Source organism: Alligator sinensis, unplaced genomic scaffold (genome assembly GCF_000455745.1).
Source record: "Alligator sinensis unplaced genomic scaffold, ASM45574v1 scaffold789_1, whole genome shotgun sequence".
NCBI lineage: Eukaryota > Metazoa > Chordata > Crocodylia > Alligatoridae > Alligator > Alligator sinensis.
In genome coordinates, this window is record NW_005842397.1 from 1,283,026 (window position 1) to 1,303,957 (window position 20,932).

General features: G+C 44.0%; 1 long non-coding RNA gene across 1 annotated transcript in view; it reads right to left on the bottom strand.

The window, feature by feature from the left end:
* Window positions 1-2,411: 2,411 nt before the first annotated feature.
* Window positions 2,412-20,932, bottom strand: part of LOC112551260 — a 30,407-nt gene continuing 11,886 nt past the window's right edge. The window contains exons 3-4 of the long non-coding RNA XR_003095514.1: window positions 9,176-9,300; window positions 2,412-2,635 (exon numbers count right to left, since the gene is read on the bottom strand). This is a non-coding gene — a long non-coding RNA (uncharacterized LOC112551260). The remainder of the gene's footprint in view (window positions 2,636-9,175; window positions 9,301-20,932) is intronic.

Below are 20,932 nucleotides of genomic sequence, written 5' to 3' on the forward strand. Positions count from 1 at the left end.
GCTGACTGGAGAGAGTCTCCTGTCTTCCCCACTGCTGCTCTTAGAGTGACCTGGGTTGAGACCTGAAGAACATAGGGTCCAAGAAGGGAAAAATCTCTCCCATCTTGGGTTCAATAGGATTGGGGTTCACCTGGCTTCTCTTTCTTTATCACATCCATCAGATCCATTTGCCTGTTGAGCTCCAATCTTACCCCATCAGTAAGGGTAAGCTAACTGGCTGGCCATGTTCACTCTCACATGGCCCTTCTGTCCCCCAAACGTCAGAGTTAGGTGAATTACAAAGTAGGGACAAGTGTCCCCATGGATGCATGTAATATATGTGCATTCTCCTACTGGGATATCAGCAGCATTCACCAAGTGCTCATGCACAAAAGTCTGACCTGAGCCCAAGTTGATGAGTCCCACAATGTGTACATCCCCTTGGATCTGGGATCTCCTGCTTCACCTCTGAGACATAAGTGCAAGTGTATCTGAAATCCATATCTAGGCAGTCCTGGTAGTGGTGGCCCTTCTCTCTGCATCAGAAGCAGGTGATTTGATCCTCCTGTCCTCCTCAGGGCTGCAGAGAAGTCCCAGGTGGCTGTCTTCTCTGGCAAAGCCATGCAGGGACTGTTTGGGGCCTTGTCAGAGATACAGGTGATGTCCTCACAAGGGACCCGTTTAGAGACATGGTCTGTTTTCCCCATAATCCTAGATTCCTCAGGCTTCAGGGCTGCAAGCCTCCTTGGGGATCTCAACAGTCTAACTCCACCCCCAGGAGATCTTCTACTCTCTGGGTAGACTCTTCCAAAACAGTCACCTGGTGACAGTACACCCACTGCCTGATTTGGGATGGGAGGATGTTGCAAAACTATTCTAATGTTACCAGTTCAACCACCTCTGCAGCCAATCAGGAGTCGGGGTTATCCAGCTAGTGTACATGTCTTTTAACTTTTGGGCTATGACTCGGAGCCAAGTATTCAGGTCACAAACCTCTGACTGTAATCTGTAGGAATAGACTTTCTCAGTAAGATCCAACTGGTCCAAAAGGGTCACCTTGAGGGTCTTGTAATCCTGGGCCACATCTGCCCCCCAGGTCCAGTATGCAGCCAGGGCCTCTACCTTTATTAATAGGGGCACCACCATAGCCCACATAATTAATGGCCACTGATAGGTCTCAGAAACCCATTCAAATTTGTGAGAAAAGCCTCTTGGTCACTGGCCAGTCCCATCCTGGGGAGCCCTCCACCCTTGAGCCTCAGAGCTCCCGGTGATTTACCAACTGGGGTGGGGTTCTTTCTCCATTCCTCCTGCCACTACATGAACTCCTGCTGTTGCAGCTGCTCCTTCCTTTGGAAATGCTGCATTTGTTGCTTATGCTCCCTCTGGACCTGCTGCTGCTGTAATTGGAGTTGCTGAAATTGCTGGTGTTGCTGCTGTTGCATCCACAACAGTCATTTTGGCAGAGTTCTGTCTCCATTGCTGGAGTTCACTTTAAGTTTCCCATGTTCCCCACCACATGTAGTGGGCTGTCCATTCGCACAGCACAATGTTTATTTCCCTGAGACTAATTTGCCCTCAGGACACAACATAACTCATAAATCATCCAACAAACAAAGACACCAACAGTAAAGGGTTAACACATACTCTGTGGTCCTTTCCTGGACCCAGAGAAAGTGCTCTGACTTGGTGTTGCAGCCCCTGCCTCACAGCCTTCTCTCTCCCCCGACGTTCTTCCCTGGATGCTTTTAACTTCCTCTGGGCCAGCCAATTATCATAATAAGCTGTTCCCATCCACCTAGGCAGGCCTGCAATCACTTCCTTACTGCCTGCAGCTGGGCTGCAGCCCCTGAGACATGCAGCCTGCTACAAGCACTTTAACAGAAGTAACTAAAGGAGAAATAACTGGGACAATAACTTTTACACACTAAAACTGAATTAACTGATGTTTCAGTTGTATTCTACAAGGAATTGCATCCATGTAAGAATGTGCCATCATTCAAAATTAATTTGGTGTGTCTCATGGTTTGTTTTCGCAGCTGAATCCTAAAATTGCTAAATAATTAGGAGACTAATTGTAGAAAATGCCTCAACTGTTTAATTAAAATGCAGTTCTAAATCAGAATCAAGACTATATAGAAAAATTATCCATTCTTGACATATCTGTATCTGTATCCATTCTCCCTCATCTGTATGCTGAGTCATATGTTTACCATTACTGAGTTATCTCTGACTGGGGAGTGAGTCAGAATTGACAGACTGATGTATGTATGCATTTTTTGTGCATTTAACTATTTTTAATTAATTATTTAAAAATATGTTAATCATCAACTCCTCTTTCAAATTTTAAGTGGTTTCTTTTTGGGCAAACTCCCATTGATTTAATCTAATGACAACTGAATAAAATCTGACAAGGTATTCATGATGTTCTGTAATATGGCTGTTTATTAAATACACAATGACAAGTGTGTAGGAGGTTCTCAGTGCTTACAAACAAAAATAAGTATATGCTCCTTTTGGCTCCAGGAAGCCATTCCTTCCATGAGACAGGTTGATTCTATTGTGGTTTGTACACATCTTCATCAGAAAAATCACCTGAGTTCCAAAGGCAGAGGCTGAACTTTTGAAGGCAGTTCAGGAGGTTTAGACTCAGCTTCTGCAAAAAATCATTGGAAGTTGTATGGTTATAATCACTGCATTGCTTTGAGACTATCAACCCAAATCTTTACTAGGGAATGAGGTGAGGCAAAAAGAACCTTTAGCAGTTATGATAATTGGTGGGGAGAAAATAACACATCTTTTTCACTTAAGTGAACAAATCTGATCTGATATTACTGTAATTGCACAAAACTAATATTATGACACTCTCTTACTGTTCCTTTTGCTAGGTACGGACATACAGACATTCAAGAAACCTGAGGCAGATTCAAACTAACTTATGTGGGTTTCTCTAAGTGGACTAGGTTAGTTCAGTAACAAAAAAAACACAAGTTTGCCCTTTGGTGGGGGCGGGGCATGCATCTATGTAGCATAAGAACTGTGCCTTAGAGGAGGAAGGGGTGATGTCACATCTTAGGAAAGATGTAGCATAAGAAGTACCATATTATATCAGACTAATGGTCCATCTAGTCCAGTATTCTGTCTCCGATAGTGTTCTAAGGCCACATCCACAGGAACATGGATGTTTGGTACTCCAGGGACAGCTAGCAGCAGGACACCTTGTGCCACTGCTAGATGTCTCAGGGGAATGTTTGTGCCACGAGACCTCTGGTGCATGGCAGGTTACCCCAAATGGGGAAAGAGAGGATGGGGCCAGAACTAAGCTGGCCCCAGCAGCCTTACCGGGGTTCTGGGGGCCTCCTGTAGCTGCAGCAGTGGCAATCCTGCTTCTCAGAGCATGGCCGGCAGGCAGAACATGGCTCCATCTGGCTAGACTCTGGTTTTGATTGGCGCATGCTGCCCCCACATGCACCACTCCACATTTTTTAGTGTTTTTTTTTATTATCTCTGGATATCCAGAGGTCAAATAAATCCCCCATGCTGATCCCTTGCAGCATGGAGAACAGCTGAACGCATGGTATGTGGGGCACCATGTACCACATGACCATGCTTGTCTGGAAACAGCTTAAGTGTTTTCTGTAGAAGGAGACCACAGAACTGGATATATCTAGAGTGATCTAGCCCCTGTTCATTACCCTCCCTGGCATACATCACTGTAGGTTTAGAGATGGCAAAGGATACATTTCTTACTGTTCTGTTTAATAGCTATTAATAGGTCTATCATCCATGAATTAGTCTAGTTCCCCATTTTGAACCTGGCTGTTCTATCTGTGTCTTCAACCTCCTGGAACAATGAGTTCCACAAGTTAACTTTGTGCTGCGTAAAGAAAAAAAAAGGACTTTATCATCTTCGTTTTAAACCTGTTTCCCGATAAGCTCAGTGTATGGCCCCTCATTCTAGTATTCTGGGACCTGGTGAATAACTGTTCCCTACTCACTTTGTCCATACATGATACAAGTCCTTATGTTAAAATCCTTCATGATTTTATAGACTTCTGTTATATCTCCTCTCAGCCTTCTCCTTTCCAGACTGAAGAATCCTAATCTTACCATCTTGCCATCTCCTGGTATGGCAACTGCTCCAAACCCATGATCATTTTGGATGTCCTTCTCTGGGCATTTTTTAATTCTGTATCTTTTTCAAGACGTAGAGACCAAAATGGCCAATATTCAAGACTTAGGCACACTATGGATTTCTATAGTCTCATGATAACATTTTATTTTCAGTTCCATTCTTAATGATGCCCATATTTTACTGGCTTTTCTTTGGGCACCTCTCCACACTGAACCAAAGTTTTTAGAGAATGATTTACAGTGACTCCAAGATCCCTCTCCTGAGTGATAACACATACTTTAGAACTCAACACTGTGTATGTATAATTAAGGTTATTTTTCCCCGTGTGCATAACCTTGCACTTGTTTATATTAAAATCCATCTACCGTTTTCTTGCCCACTTAGCTTGGTGAGATCTTTCTCCAGCTTCTCTCCATCAGCTTGGGATGTCACTGTCTGCAGTTGTTTAGAATGTGGACGTGTTCTAAAGGAAGGGCCATGAGGTAGTAAAGAGTCTAGGTGACAGAATTGTTAGCTCTTCATTTTTGTAAGAGCTATAGTTGGGATTTCTTTGCTTGCCCCAAAGGGGGAGCAATTTGGATTTGGCCAGCAAATCAGATCATCGCTGCACCAATACCACACCAAGCCAGGAAAGCCTTAATTTTTATAACAAGAAGCATTTAAGCAGAGAAAACAAAACTTGCTTTTCCTATCCTATGCCGAATGTCAAAAACATCCCTGTAGTTTTCAGGTACAACAGTCAAGACTCTATGTGGATACTGCTTTGCTGATTATAGATTAAATATAGGAGCCATTAGCTAGGATTCATTAGCTTTATTGTTTTCCATGACATTAAAGCATCAAGCTCCTTCCCTTAATTAGCATCATAATTACTTAGCCTTCTACTAGAGATTGGAATAATATCTTTACTCTGTGAAGATCCTTTAGTCCCATTTGGATTTGGTCTAGAACACTAATGATCAATGACTGCTAGGGGATCTATGTAAAATGAGTTAATAATCTCTTGCCTATTTTATGATATCTGATTGCATCACCACCCTATTAAAATAACCAGAATGTGTTTCTAACTGCCATTCCTTTCACTGTCAATAACATTTAAATGCAAGACACAATCTGAAAGCCTGCAAAAAAGGCAGAATTCGCCATTGTTTAATTTGCATGAAATAATCACTATGCAATCCCAGAACTTTTAATGCCAAGAGAAAACAAATGCTTGCTCTTTGGGAGGCAATTTATGACTGCAGAAAGGAGAATACCTGCTCTTCTTTCTGCCCTGCATGCATCACTTTTCCTCTGCCACTCACTAAACTAATCATTGTATGATTTTACTGCTGCAGGTAACTTTGAAATACCTGCAGGACATTCACAATTGGAAGCCTTTATTGCATCATTTCACTGTTTACTCATAATTGCTAAAGAATGTTCTAATCCTTTCTGTCATGCCTAAATCTTACCAACTTATTTACAAAATCATTTTAACATGTCTGTTCCCAGGGCTAGGACTGTATCTTTTTTTCTTTTTACTTTCTCTTTGTTCACTGTTGTTTTTCATATGTGCCTTTGGCTATCAAAAGTGCACAAGAGCAATGTAATACTGTATGTGTCTTATGATTGCAGTTTTCATTGGATCTCCCTGCTGTTTTAAAAAGGTGTTTTGGAAGCAGCTGTTAGTCAATCTGAGGTGACTATGAGGGGCACAGAAAAACAAAATCTAATTTTATGATGGTTAGCTTCTGCATAATATATTAAAATAGATAATTTACAGTATTGCAGTTGTTCTGCAGTTGGAAAATTTAGTTTCTAGTTTAATTCAAAATGCCACACAGATTCAGTAATACTGCTCTCAGAAGAGGATGTCTGTGTTCCCTTAGCTGACATGGATGGTTTCATGTTGGATGCGCTGAGATATGAGACAAGGACCAGCTCCATTCTGTTTTTAGCTTGGTAGCACATTGTTTCATGTAAACAGAGTACTTCTCCCTGAGGGCTGTGTACTTGGTGTGCAGGATGGATCAGAAATATAAGGCCCGAAGTGCTGTAGCTTAAATTGCAGTTGGAATCTTGAATGAACTAGAGCAGTCTTTAATCTTCACCTTAAAGGAAATGATGATGTTCACACTCTTAAGATAGAGAAACTGAATATAAAATGTTAATAAACTGATAATAGTTATCTGTAACAATTCCCCAAGGAAAATTTTGGGTACTGTTACAGGTCTTTTTTAACAGTGCCTAAAATTGATTCTACACTGGATACCTCTTGTTTTGTTCTACCTCTTATTGGATCAATGAGCAGGACTGTTCCTAGCTGGGTACCCAAGTGATCACTTCTTTTTCCAAAGCTGCTGCTAGTTCATGGGCTTTTTTAATAAACAACAGTGAAAATACTTGCTGATGACATATGCAGATGAGACAAAAGGTGTATGGGGTGGTAGATAATGAAGAGGACAAGAATAATTTGCATCATAGAATCATAGAAAATTAGGGTTGGAAGGGACCTCAGGAGGCCATGTAGTCCAACCTACTGCTCAAAGCATGACATCCCAAACTATATCATCTCAGCCAAGCCTTTGTTTACCTGGGTCTTTAAAACCTCTAAGGATGGAGATTCCACATCTCTGGGCAGCCTATTCCAGTGTTTTACTACCCTTCTAATGTAAAAGGTTTTTTTTCCTAATATCTAACCTAAACTTCCCTTGCTGCAACTTGAGACCATTGTTCCTTGTTCTGTCCCCTGCCGCCACTGAGAACAGTTCAGCTCCATCCTCTTTCAAACCCTCCTTCAGGGAGTTGAAGGCTGCTATTAAGTCCCTCCTCAGTCTTGTCTTCTCCAGACTAAGTAAGCCCAGTTCCCTCAGCCTCTCCTCAAATGTCATGTGCCCCAAACCCCTCACCATTTTCATCTAGTTAATAGGGCTGTGCGAAAATTAACTGGCTGTTTCGTTTCAACACCGTTTTAACTCATTTCAAGCTCAAAACAAAACAGAGGGCTTCGAAACAGCCTTGAAACAAAATGAGGGCAGTCAAAATGTTTTGAAAGTTTTGAAACGTTCTGAGTTTCGAAGTTGAAGCTGGGCTTGCCTGAAGGGAAACAGAAAGTAAGGAGAGGGAGGGAGAAGAGGGGGGAAGAAGGGGGAAGGACTGCTCTCATATTGACTATGTAGTTGGCCAGTGACTGTCATCCTTCCCTGAGGTCCCTTTCAATCCCAGTGCTCTGGGGGAGGGATGGAAAAACAGCATAAAAAGGCAGCATTGTTTGAACTGGCCTGCTTACTGCCTTGGGGTCTGACAGTTACTGAGCTGTGTTTTCTACCAGCTCAGAAGCATTAGACAATGAAGGCTACTACTATCATTGATCTGAATGATTTCCTACTTGCTAGCCTAGCAAGTGGGATTCCACAATACCTTTTGCTTTCTTCTAGACCCTTTTATTTTATTACTATATTCATTTATTTATTCTTTTCAATTGTATAATTATATTGGATATTACACTATAGAATTCATATAGGAAGGGAAATACATTTATATTTTCTTTCTATACATTTATACCTTGCGGCATATACATACCTTATAGAATGTATATAGGAACACAGATACATTTATATATTTGTATAAAAACAAGACCCTATGAAACACACCATGAAGCATGGTGGAATGGCAGCTGGCAAGCCTTAAGGGAGGGGCAGAAGAGTGGGTAAGAGAGGTGTAAGCCCCTCCCCCCTAACACCAAATTGCGATGCAGTCTCTTTCCTACAACTAGCAGGGATAAGGCTTCAATGAGCAGCAAGAAGAGGGGAGCAGTGCCAGTGCCACGGTCTGTGCCTGAGACTGCATTCCCTCCAAGAGCACCAGCCATAACCCCCTTCCCCCGCCACCATCACCACCAGGACAACAAGCAGCAGCAGCAGCACCAGCATGACAGTCACCTCCACCCCCATTTCACTTCCCAGCTGAGCCTTCCAGTGCCAGAGGAGGAGTTGGAGCTGGAGCTGGAGCTGGATCTCAATGCCCTAGCAAGGGAAATTCTGGGGAAGGAGGGGGAATCAGCTGAGCCCTCTACTACAACCTGCTGGATATCAAACTCCCCAGTTACCTCTGCACTTTTACCTGCACTGCTACATCCCCTTCCCCCACCCTCACCCCAGTCTGTCCCTCAACCCCTGAAGGCCATTTCCATTTTCACTGACTGGCTTTCTTGCCTACATTGCATGCCAGCCTCTGGCTTCTTTACTTTTGCTTCCATCTAGGAATAGCGCGCGCGCACACACACACACACACACACACACACACACACACCAACTGCAGGTGCTTCCTCAGCCTGACAAAGGTTTTTCAACCCAAAAACTTGCTAAGATATATTTCTGTAACTATTCAGTTAGTCTGCTAAAAGATACCAGATTAGACTGACCCAAAGGAAAGGACCTTGTCTGCCAGTGCCATGTCCTTAGATCAACACCCCTAGCACCTGACCAGAAGGACGCAGGGCCCTGGGCACATCTAAGCCCCAGGGCTGGGGCTAGCAGGGAGAGTTCTTTGGCAGCTGCTGGAGAAAAAGCTCCTGCAGGAGAGAAAAGAAAGGCCCTGTCACAGTTCAGCTGCCTGAGATGCTGCTGGTGCTACTGTGCTGCTGCAGTAACTAAGTTATTATCTTACCTGTTATCATTTAAAGTGGTGGACCAGACTGAGGCTGTAGGGGAGGAGGAGCCACATTGGTGCACACTACCATGTCATGTAGAGGCCCCAGCACCAGTGAGGGCTCACCTTAACACACACACATACACAGTCACACAGTGAGGGCACTCCTTAACACACATGCTGGAGAAGAAGCTCCAGCAGGAGAGAAAAGAAAGGCTCTGTCACAGTTTGGTTGCCTGAAATGTTGTTGCTGCTGCTACTGTGCTGCTGTTCACTAAGTTATCTTATTACCTGTAGTCATTTAAAGTGGTGGACTAGAATGAGGCTGTAGGGGAGGAGGAGCCACATTGGGGCACAATACCATGTCATGTAGAGGCCCCAGTGCCAGTGAGGGCATGCCTTCACATACACACACACACACAGTGTCACCCATGTCGTGAGTCCTGTTTGTCAGCAGCTTCAGGTGCAGTTTGCCAGAAACCTCTGCACCTATCTCCTTGAAACACGGCTGGCTTCATGGCCTCAGAAGGGGCTACCATCCCTGCAATTGTCATCTGAATTAGGCAAGAAATGACAAAGTTATAAGCAGTTGTGTGCTTCCCCATTATAGCCTATGAGCAAAACAGTTTAGACAAAACAAGAGAACAGTGCTTTCTAAACGAAACAAAATTTGAAATGAAAGACTGTCCCGTTGAAATGTCGAAGTGGAATGGTGCTGTTTCGCACCAGTTACAGTGCACAATTCCACAATTCTACTAGTTAACAGACACAATTCCAATAAGACACATTTTAAGATAACCAAATATATCTGTGAACTGACAGCCCAGGCAGTAGTTACATAATGATTTGTCTTGGGAAGCAGTGGCTTTCAATGAAGGTGTAAAGAGGTGCTGTGATTTTTGGATGTATAAAAAAGGGACTAGCAAATAGATGTGGCAAAGTGATCTACTTGCATCTACACACACCATTAGGAAGACTGTTTTATATCCAGTGATAGTGTAAATGCTTTAAAAAAAGATGTGATAGTTCTAGAAATATTTCAGAATTACACCAAAAACAGTTCAGGTTTGGAAAGCAAAACACACAATGCGAGATTTCAGGAACTCAGATTACTCAGTTTATCAAAAAGAAGGTTGAGATGTTTTGTTTACCACATATAGGTACTTATCTGATAGAGATCTGATAGAAGGACTTTTCAACCTCACTGAAGCAGGCATAAAAGATCCAATGAATGGGCATTGATGTTAAATTCAACCTTGAAATAGGTGAGAGTAATTAATGATGACTGTAATTAAATATTGAAACAGTTTAATGATGAAGCTAGTGGACTCAATGTAAGCCTTGCTGGATGACAACTTTTATGACCCATCTGTGTAGAGGCCTAGGATAGGATGGTCTTGATAGAAGCCATGGTTGAAGTTAGGCCATTATGTGGTGGTACATCGTACTGAGAATACTGTCTCTTAGAGTTATAGCTGCTGTCTCTTGTTTTATATATATATTATATATAGACACTGGTTGACATATTTTGGGGTGGGAAAGAATCTTTTCCAGATAAAATTAGTTGATACCTTTGGATTTTTGTGCTCCTTTGCAACACAGGGTTTAGTTTGTTTGATGGGATTTGCAAAGACTACAGACACTACTGCTGTTTTGATTCTCCTGCCATATGCCTGTGAATTTTGTCTACTTTCTTGAGGACCAAAATGTTTAAGTCTAAGTATGTGGAGTTAATGATAGAATATTGAGCTGAAATGCTATGGTCTGCGCTATCAGCTTTTAAATGGTCTGTTCTAATTTTAAACTTCATGAAAGTCAGCATGGCTATACAAGGAAACTCCAGCTCATTTATAACCCGATTAACATACTAAGCAAGCAGTTGCATGATTTCTTACTAACAATAAAAGATGGAACTATTTGGACATAAAATGTATTTATTGCCAAATTTGGGTCACTGTAAAAGTTCATTATTTACATTATCCAGTTAAAAAGCAGGAGTATTTGTTTCCCTTAATCAGGTCTAATAACAGAGAGAAATATTCTGCACTATTCTCTCTAACCTTTTCTTTATTCTTAAGCATGAAAGAAGAAGGAAGATACGTTTTCTCAGGTACCTTTAACATGTGTCTCAGGGGGAGCACACCATGCACACACGCCCACATGCACCCACACGCCCACCCACCCACGCAGGGGTTTTAATCTGATTCCAGCTGGCCCAGGCTTACTTTCATTTTAGCTGTGATGGCTGAGTGTTGAAGGCATTGGACTTGAAATCCTATGGGGGCTCCCTGCACAGTTTTGAATCCAGCTCACAGTGGCAGTTTCTTTCTTCACGGTAAGGGTGGCCAAAATTTGGAATAGGCTTCTAAGGAAGGTAGTGCTCGCCCCTACCTTGGGGTCTTTAAGAAAGGCTGGATAGGCATCTGTCTTGGGTCATCTGACCCCAGCACTCTTTTCTGCCTAGGCAGGGGGTTGGACTTGATGATCTGTTGAGGTCCTTTCCGACCCTAGCATCTATGAATCAACCCAGTTTTCATTTTATGACCTTAATTTCCTAGACACATTTACTGGTGTATAGGCAAAGCTGCTATAAAATTGCATTTTTGTGACTAAATAAAAAATTGCAGATTTAAGACTGATGGCCGCTTCTTTAAAAATGTGCCCAAAAAGTCTATATCAAAGTTTTTATCATCAAACTACAAAATAACAACATTGAGAGAATTGACTATGTATCCTTAAAAGTGCTTTGCATTAGGGAAAAGAAAACTCTCAGTATCTTCCAAGGATTCCACACCAGTTAATCATTAGTTTTATTATAGCAATGCCTAAAGGCACCATTGAGATCAAAGCTCTATTATAGTGAATGCTGTGCATGCAGTAAAAGCCTGTTTCAAAGAGCTTACAGTCAATATAGACAAGACCCCAAGTAAGAGAACTCCCCAAGGATAGTAAATGCAGACACACTCATCCTATGGAATACATTAGAAGAGATTGGCTTAAGCTAGAAACTTGAGATACAAATAATCCCTGAATAAACTTTCATGACCTGGACCTAACTATACTTAAAATCAATTAAAACTGATCAAGCCTCAAAGTTTCACTTCAACAACCTCTGATTTTTCAAATTAACCCTGACAGGTATATTATATATACTACAATAACATCTTAAAAATCTTTCAAATTCTATGTATTTTCTTCATAGGATTCAACCTCTGGGGGAGGCATGGTGAGAGAGACCTGACTGTAGGTGTATACTATAGGATGCATAACCAAGGGGAGGAACTTGATCTAACCTTCACCCATGAACTAACAGATGCCGTGTGTGCACGGGACATGGTTCTCATGGGTGACTTTAACTACCCAGACATCTCGTGGGAGGAGTGCTCAGCCAGCTCAAATCAATCAGGATTCTTCCTGACCAGCACTGAAGAGCTTTTTTTGATTCAGGAGGTGCACAGGCAAACTAGAAGCTATGCAGTTCTTGACCTGGTCCTGGCCAAAGGGGATGACCTGGTGACCAGCTTAAACATAGAGGGCAGCCTAGGCTATAGTGACCATGAAATCATTAGTCTGTCACAAGGCTGACAAAACAGATAGGAAGCTTGAAGTCTTACACTTCAAAAACACAAGTTTTAATAAGCTCAGGTCACTAGTAGAGAATGCCTTGAGAGACCAAGGACCACAGGTAAAGGGAGCATGAGAAAAATGGTCATTCCTTAAGGATACAATCCTTAAAGCTCAGAGAAAATCCAGTCCCTTATGGAGAAAGAGTTGCAGAAGGGTCAAAAAAGCCTCTTGGCTAAGCAAGGAACTTGCATTCCTCCTACAGGAAAAGAAAGAGATGTACAAACAATAGAAGCTTGGGACAGGCTGTAAGGAAGACTACTTGACAATGGCCTGCACTTGTAGAAAACAGATTAGGCAAGCCAAGGCAGAAACCGAACTAAAACTAACTAGAAGAATAAAATACAACAAGAAGTCCTTCTTTAGCGATATAGTGTGTAAGAGGAAAACTAATGGAATGTGAGGCCGCTGCTCAATGCCTCAGGATACCTGGTCACTACCACTCAGGAAAAAACAGAACTCCTAAATGACTACTTTGCTTCAGTCTTTCACAAGACTAAGGGGAACAACATGCCAGATAGAGCACAGAATGAGCAGGGCAGGTTTGACACCATTCCCACCATTGCCCTAGAACTGTTGTACGATCAATTAAAGAAATTAGACATATATAAAATCAGCAGAACCAGATGAACTCCACCCAAGAGTGCTGCAAGACTTGGCTGAAGTAATCACAGAGCCCCTAGCAAAGGTCTTTCAAAAATCATGGGCCCCTGGAGAAATCCCAGAGGACTGCAAGAAGGCCAATGTTGTGCCCATCTTCAAGAAGGGGAAGCATGAAGACCAGGGAAACTACAGGCCAATTAGCTTAATTTCTATTCCCGGGAAAATCCTAGAAACATTCATCAAAGAGGCTATATGTAACAAATGTGTAGAAGGCATGATACTGAATGACAGCCAGCATGGCTTCATCACAGGCAGGTCTAATTTCTTTCCATGATCGGGTGACTCATCACATGGATGAGAGAAAAACGGTTGACATCATATACCTCAACTTCCAGAAAGCTTTTGACCTGGTATCCCATGAGGTACTCATCAGAAAACTAGAGGATATCAGGCTCAACTGCAGGACCATCAAGTGGGTGCAAAACTGGTTGCAAGGTAGGACACAGAGAGTCCAAATGAATGGTTCGGTGTCATCCTGGTGAGATGTGGGCAACAGAGTACCCCAGGGGTCAGTACTTGGCCCAGTGCTGTTCAATATCTTCATCAATGACCTGGATGAGGGCATGCAAAGCCCATTGGCCAAGTTCATGGACGACACCAAGATATGGGGTTGTACGGACACACCCGCAGAAAGGCTACAGATATAGCAGATCTAGACAGGCTAGCATGTTAGGCAGAATGGAACGAGATGAGGTTTAGCATAGAGAAACACTAGGTGCTGCATCTGGGAAGGAAGAACTCCCAGCACACCTACAGGCTGGGCATCGCTAACCTGACCAGCACTACAAATGAAAGGGATCTGGGGGTAACAATAGACCCGAGCATGAATATGAGTCAGCAATCTGATGCAGTAGCAGCTAGGGCCAATAAAACTCTGGCATGCATCAATCGATGCACCTCCAGTAAATCCAAAGAAATGATTCTCCCGCTTTACTCAACATTGGTGCGGCCGCAGCTAGAGTACTGTGTCCAGTTCCGGGTGTCACACTTCAACAGGGAAGTGCAGAAGCTTGAGAGGGTCGAAAGAAGGGTCACCCACATGATCAGGGACTTGCATGCTAAGCCATATGAGGAGAAGCTGAGGGATCTGGGATTCTTCAGCCTAAAGAAAAGGAGGCTGAGAAGGGACCTGATTGTGGCTTACCACTATATCAGAGGCATACATCAGGGGCTTGGTGAACAACTGTTCACCAGGGCACCCTGGGGGAAAACTAGAAGCAATGGCTACAAACTCCTGGAAGATCGTTTCAGGCTAAATATTAGGAAAAACTTCTTTACAACTAGGGTGTTCAGACTATGGAACAAGCTCCCACCAGAGGTGGTGCAATCATCTATGCTAGAGGACTTCAAGAGAAGACTGGACGGTCACCTGGCTGGGGTTGTCTGACCCCAGATGTCTTTCCTGCTCATGCAGGGGGCTGGGCCCGATGATCCTTCAGGGTCCCTTTCAGCCCTATGATTCTATGATTACTTTTAGTCTATTTTATTTTACTTTTACAAGGATGACCCCTTTTTAGTCTTCCCAAATTTGCTGTAAACCAGAATTTCCCAAATATTGTGGCTTTATGCCTCACTGTTGGGATGTTGGGCACACTTATATCCTCCATACTTCAGCCACCAGCACCACTTCTCTTGCATCCCCCTACCCGAGCTGCTGCTACTACCACTTCCCCCACCAATTGCCACTGGTGGCAGCCACTAGCAGGAGACTCAGTGGCATTCACTGGCTAAGGGAAATGGCAGCTGAAGTAATGGAGCATTGTTGATTGTTGTCTTGATTCTCACATAGTCTCCTTAGGAATACTTTGTGCTTCCCCACAGTTTGGGAAAAGTTGTTGTATACCATTGTAAATGTATTATCTTATGTAGAAATTGAAGATGAAGAAAAGAGCGAGTCCCACCATTGCGATTCCCCTGTAGTCATAAGAAACTGAGGTGGTCTGTGTAGCCTTTGTACTACCACCAAGAGTTAAACTCTGCCTACTCATGCCCACTCCTTGAGGGCATACAGAGACTGACCATGGTGCTCTAGGGCACATTCAGGGCCACAGAGAGGTACACTCCAATCATCAACTGTACCTACATTTTGCAAGCTTGGGTGTTTACAGAGCAGGCATGAAATGGGAGGAGGAGGGGCGCACATATGGCCATGTACAGACATTCAGTTTCTACAAAAAGAGTAACCATTCTCCCATTAGAAACCAAAAGAATGAAGACATCCAAGCTTTTTCTTCCAGAGCAAAAATGGCTGCTCCAAGAGAAAATAATCCTGCTACACACAGGTAGAAATTGCTCCTGGGAGTTTCCCTGGGAGTTTGACTGTCTGAACACTTTCACCCAACTTAACTCCTCCCAGGGACCAGAAGGAGTGCAGGTAACAAAAAGGCTCCTGCACCTTCCTTACACTAGGGTCACCCCAATCTGGAGAAGGTACAGGGGAAAGCTGATCCCCACCCCCCCCCGCACCACCACCACCCCTGTAGAGCAGGAGGGGAGGGAAGGAGCAGCTGCCAGCTGTTCCCTGTCTGCTTCTCACTCCAGAATTCCTGGTGTGAGAAACAGGGAGGAGTTTTTCCCTGTGCTCCAGTCCTCTGGGAATGGGAAAACTGGAGCTGCCCACACATTTCCCAGATTGGGATCACCCCAGTCTTGGGAAGGAGTAAAGAGCAAGTGAGAGGGGGTGGTTATAAACTGAACATCTGTACTGCTCCCTCTCCCAGAATCATTTGTAGCAGTAGAAATTTTTCAGTGGTAGAAATGAACATTTGTACATGGCCTATCTATCAAGCAACACTTCTGAGCTTGCTTCAGAAGCCCTATAGACATAGCCTAAATATGTGAAATTCTTCCACTTCATCCTAACCTTTATTTCTTGCTGAAAGCTCAAAAAGGAAGTGATATCCTACAGGATACTACAGGCCTTGAAGTAAAATTCCTTTTCTGATTGAATAACTGTACAGCAAAGTACTAAAAGCATATGTAAAGTATCCAGGATACACCAGTAGCCCTTGAGATGACTTTATGACCATGTATCAGGGACCTGAATCTCTGTTACAAAGAATAAAGAAAAGGTTGGGAAGGGAGCCTGGCCCCTTTAAGACCAGGACCTTTTGGGCCATCAAGGGCCAGGTGCTGCCAAGTGTGGAGTAGCCTGGACAGATAAAAGCCTGCTCAGAAAACAAAGTGCGGCAGTAGAGTATGGTGGGGATAGTGGGGAAAAGCAGGGTCCATGGTGGGGAGGGAATCCAGGAGGGTTGGCTGGGATCAGGGGAACTATCGGATTCTAGGGGGATTTGTGGGGATGAGGTCTTTCTCCCCCATCCCTCAGGCCCAGGACCCCCTCACCCCCAAATGAACAACTGCTACCCCCAGCAAACCTACCCCCCATTCCACCTGCTCCTTCCCCTACCTCACTTTACTTTATCAGCTCCTGGCACTGATGACTGCTATTAAAACCAGTAGCAGGAGAGCCTTGTGGGATGTTGGGGTTTGGTGGGCTCAGGGATGTGTGAGTTTGGTTTTTCCAGTCTGTGGAGGGGGAAGGGGGTTGTCCATCTGGGAGTGGGGTGAGGGCTAAAAATAGCTCCTTGCTGGAAGGAGAGGGGGCAGGAAAAGTGCAGCCCTGGGGCTTGGACTGGCATTCCCAGGGTTGCACTAGAAACTGTACAGAACTTCAGTTAGATGCATCTTGCCAGATCCAATCTAACTTAGACTATCTTGGAGGTAGGGTCAACTTAAATTGGGTCATTCATTTTTGTATCAATCTAACTGTTCTGAATTTCTGTATAGTTCACACTTAGATCCACCTATCTAGGGATCTAAGTGTAAGGTCCACACCTGGGTGAACTAAATTAGATTGGGTGGCCATTTTCAACCTCTCTGAGCATCCATGCGCACCCTGTAAGTAGCCCTTTACGGGAAATGAGTTTTGTTGTGGTTTTCCTTCTCTTCCTTGTTTGTTTAGACATCAGACCTGGGCAAGAGCAGATACTTTAGTAAAAACCCTTGTCCATTCCCCCGAGTCAAAAATTAAACTTAAGATTTTTTTTTTGTAATGGACATCCAGTGGACCAGAGTGTCTGTAAGAGGAGATGTGAAGGCTACAGGACAGAGTTTCCCAGTACCTCACATTATCTAATTCCCACAAAGAAGGCTAGAGCTCCCAGCACAATGACCTATGTGGACACAATGGACTTACTGCACTCCCGTGAGACATTGAGTAGAGTGGGTGCAAATCTCAGGTTGTGGGTTCTCACCCTGCAGAGCCTGGAAGTAGCCTAGACTCTGAGACAACCAAAATGATAGACAAAAACTGAAAGATAAAACAGAGATACAGAGGAAGCTGGAAAGCACCAGCATGAACAGGAAACCCAGGGAGCTATCAGACACAGAGAACCCCTCCAGGTGGTGGAAACCTGCCTTAGGATGCCTCCCATCTTCTGCTTTGAGCAGTGGTAAGACACCTCCCACACTCTTTTCCAACAAGGTCTGGGCAGGAAAGTAGTATTGGGCGGTCACTGAGTGAGCAGGGCAACAGGATACCCTTTCCTGGGTTCTGTCACAGACCTGCACTACAAGCCTGAGTACATTGCCTGAGGACTGCTAATGTAGGCAGCTCCCAGTTGCACAGGCATCTTGCTGAAACTTCTTTAACTCGTTCACTTGTATTTTGTTTATACATTTAGGAATATGGGAAATACTTATATAAACAAAAGCCAAGGCACTGTAGTCTATGGCAACAGGACATTTTTTATCTCAAGCCAAACAAAGTCCCATCACATATATGTTGCAGTCCTGCATACTAAAACTTATGTACCACAGCTGAAAATCTAAAGTTGAACTGCATTAAAAACAGTGGGCCAAATGCCACTCCCAGTTACACCATTGTTAATTTGGAGTAATGTGGAAGCAGCGCATCACCCGCCCTGACCAGAGCAGTGACCTCTTAAAATGGACTATTAAAGTCATTAAAGGAATTCCTTCTCTTTTTTTATCAAAATGGAAGGCTCTAGAGGAGGTAAAGCAATATGGTGAGTTGATGTAACTCTGTCCTTCGACTTAAGGAACTTGGTTTAACTACTGGCAGAGACTCAAAAGTAAAAATGAGTTTAAGCATCTTACATATGCATATTGGCAAAACAGTGCTGTTTGGCACATCTGGTATCCCTGATTTCGCACTGTCTTCCACAGTACCTCAGGTACCTTCAGAGTTGTTGGGTAAAGAAAATTGTGAATTTCATAGATATACTTTAAAGTCGTCAGTAGTAAAGAGATGAAAGCCCTGACAGTTCATTGTGAGATCATTTATTCTCCCAATCATTGGAGCACCCATTTGCCAATTAATTTCCAGCATGCCAGTCACTAGAAGCCAGACTTTCAGAGGTAGCTAAAGAAGGATATACATAGCCAGCAGATTTGTCAGAAACTTGTAGGTGTCTGACACCCACAGGAACCAATGGGTATAAGATACCAAAGTGTTTTTGAAAATCTTCCTAGGTACAAAAAGCCCATCGGTTTAAATGTAAGTTACATCTTTCTGAAAAAAAATCAGTATCTGTTTATTTATGTACAATTGTTTTTCCATAAAAGTAAGTGAAAAATGTAAAAAAGAGAAGCCTCCAGACTGAGTATTGCATATGTCTTTAAGAGGACTATTTACACGAAGACGGACTTTCTCAGATTGCTGCCTCAGTAGACTAGAGTTATCCGAGTTATGACCATTTTTAAAGTTCAAAATAGTAATGTAAGTGTAGCCCCTCTGCCAGGCACTGGATGGGAATAATTAGGCCTGAGTTCAAGTACATGGGCAGAAAACAACAGAAATGCAGTTCAACAAGGACAAATGCAAAGTGCTGCACCTAGGGAGGAAAAATGTCCAGCACACCTACAGCCTAGGGAATGACCTGCTGGGTGGCACGGAAGTGGAAAGGGATCTTGGAGTCCTAGTGGACTCCAAGATGAACATGAGTTGGCAGTGTGATGAAGCCATCAGAAAAGCCAATGCCACTTTATCGTGCATCAGCAGATGCATGACGAATAGGTCCAAGGAGGTGATACTTCCCCTCTATCGGGCGCTGGTCAGACCGCAGTTGGAGTACTGCGTGCAATTCTGGGTGCCACACTTCAAGAAGGATGCGGATAACCTGGAGAGGGTCCAGAGAAGGGCCACTCGTATGGTTAAGGGCCTACAGACCAAGTCCTACGAGGAGAGACTAGAGAAACTGGACCTTTTCAGCCTCCGCAAGAGAAGGTTGAGAGGCGACCTTGTGGCTGCCTATAAGTTCATCACGGGGGCACAGAAAGGAATTGGTGAGTATTTATTCACCAAGGCGCCCCTGGGGGTTACAAGAAATAATGGCCACAAGCTAGCAGAAAGCAGATTTAGATTGGACATTAGGAAGAACTTCTTCACCGTTCGAGTGGCCAAGGTCTGGAACGGGCTCCCAATCTTTCCTGCTTATGCAGGGGGTTGGACTCGATGATCTATTGAGGTCCCTTCCGACCCTAACATCTATGAATCTATGAATCACCCGAGGTCACCACCACTTCTCCGTGCTGCCTGGGATTGCTGCCACTCCTCCACAGCTTACTATGCAGCCCCAGCTCTTTTAGACCCTTTCCAAGTTCCATTTCCTCAGCTCTTTTACCCACAGTGAGTATAAGGCTCCTGGCACGTGTTATTTTTCCTGGCATGATTAAGGTGTGAATCATGCCAGAAATAACAACTGGCCACACGTTCAAAGAATTTATGGTGCCGTAAAATCATGAACCAGCCACAAAGATATTACTAGAAAAATGCATAAGATCTTTGCAGCTAGTTTGTATGGTGTCATAACTTGAACGTGTGGCATATCATGCAGGGATGGCCCCAGGGCTGGAGCCCCAGAGAAATCCCAGTGCGAGAGCAGCTGGCAGGGGCCACTGCCCCGGGGCAGTCCCTGTCACCTCACAACTGATTGGGACATCCTGGTGCTCAAACCTTGGGTTTTCCTAATCAGCTGACCATCAGCTGGCAGGGATTGTCCAAGATGCAAGTCCTCCACCAGTCCCTTCCAGCTGATAGCTGACCAGGACCACTCTGGGGCTTCAGCCCCAGGAGGGTCAGTGCCAGCTGATGGGACAGCGGGACAGCTCCAGGCTTGAACCCCAGGGCTGTCCTGATCACAGCTGAACGTCAGCTGGCAGGCACCGGCCCAGGACTGGAACCTCAGGGCAACACAATCAGTTCATTGTCAGCTAGCAGGGACTGCCCCAGGGCTGGAACCCCAGGGCAATCCCTGCCAGCTGACTACAGATTGGGACAGTCCAGGACTCAAGCACTGGGGCAGTACTGATCTCCCATCCCCAGCTTCCCAGAGCCATCCAATGATCAGCCAATTGCCAGGCACCCAACCTGCTGGTGCAGGGGGAGCCCAGGATCATGATTCTGGGTTCCCCCTACACGGGTAATATGGCCTTAGTTGGATCTGATGCTGGATCCCACAATCGTACCTCCTGCCACGCATGTATGACATAGCAGGAAGTGCAATTGTTAGGATTAAACATCAAATACTATCATGGCTTCAATGGCAAGTGTACTAGAGGTGTCAGTCTTATAGAGTCCTAAGTTCAGAAGCACTTAAGAGTTGCTGAGCCACATACCACCAAGAAATGACTCCTGTCTGGAATCTCTTTTCACACGCACAACACCGCACTTAAAACAGAGAGCCAGCCCACTACAGACTTCTGCAGAGATCAATGTGGGCTCACCTTTCAATGACTTTTGTATAACTGCATTAATAACATTTGTGTCCCTATAAACTTCACAGATTTGGAAGGAAAAGCCAATAAACACAATCTCATCCACTACCCCTTTACAATTGCACACTTTAACCCCAAACAATATAACCCAAACCCACA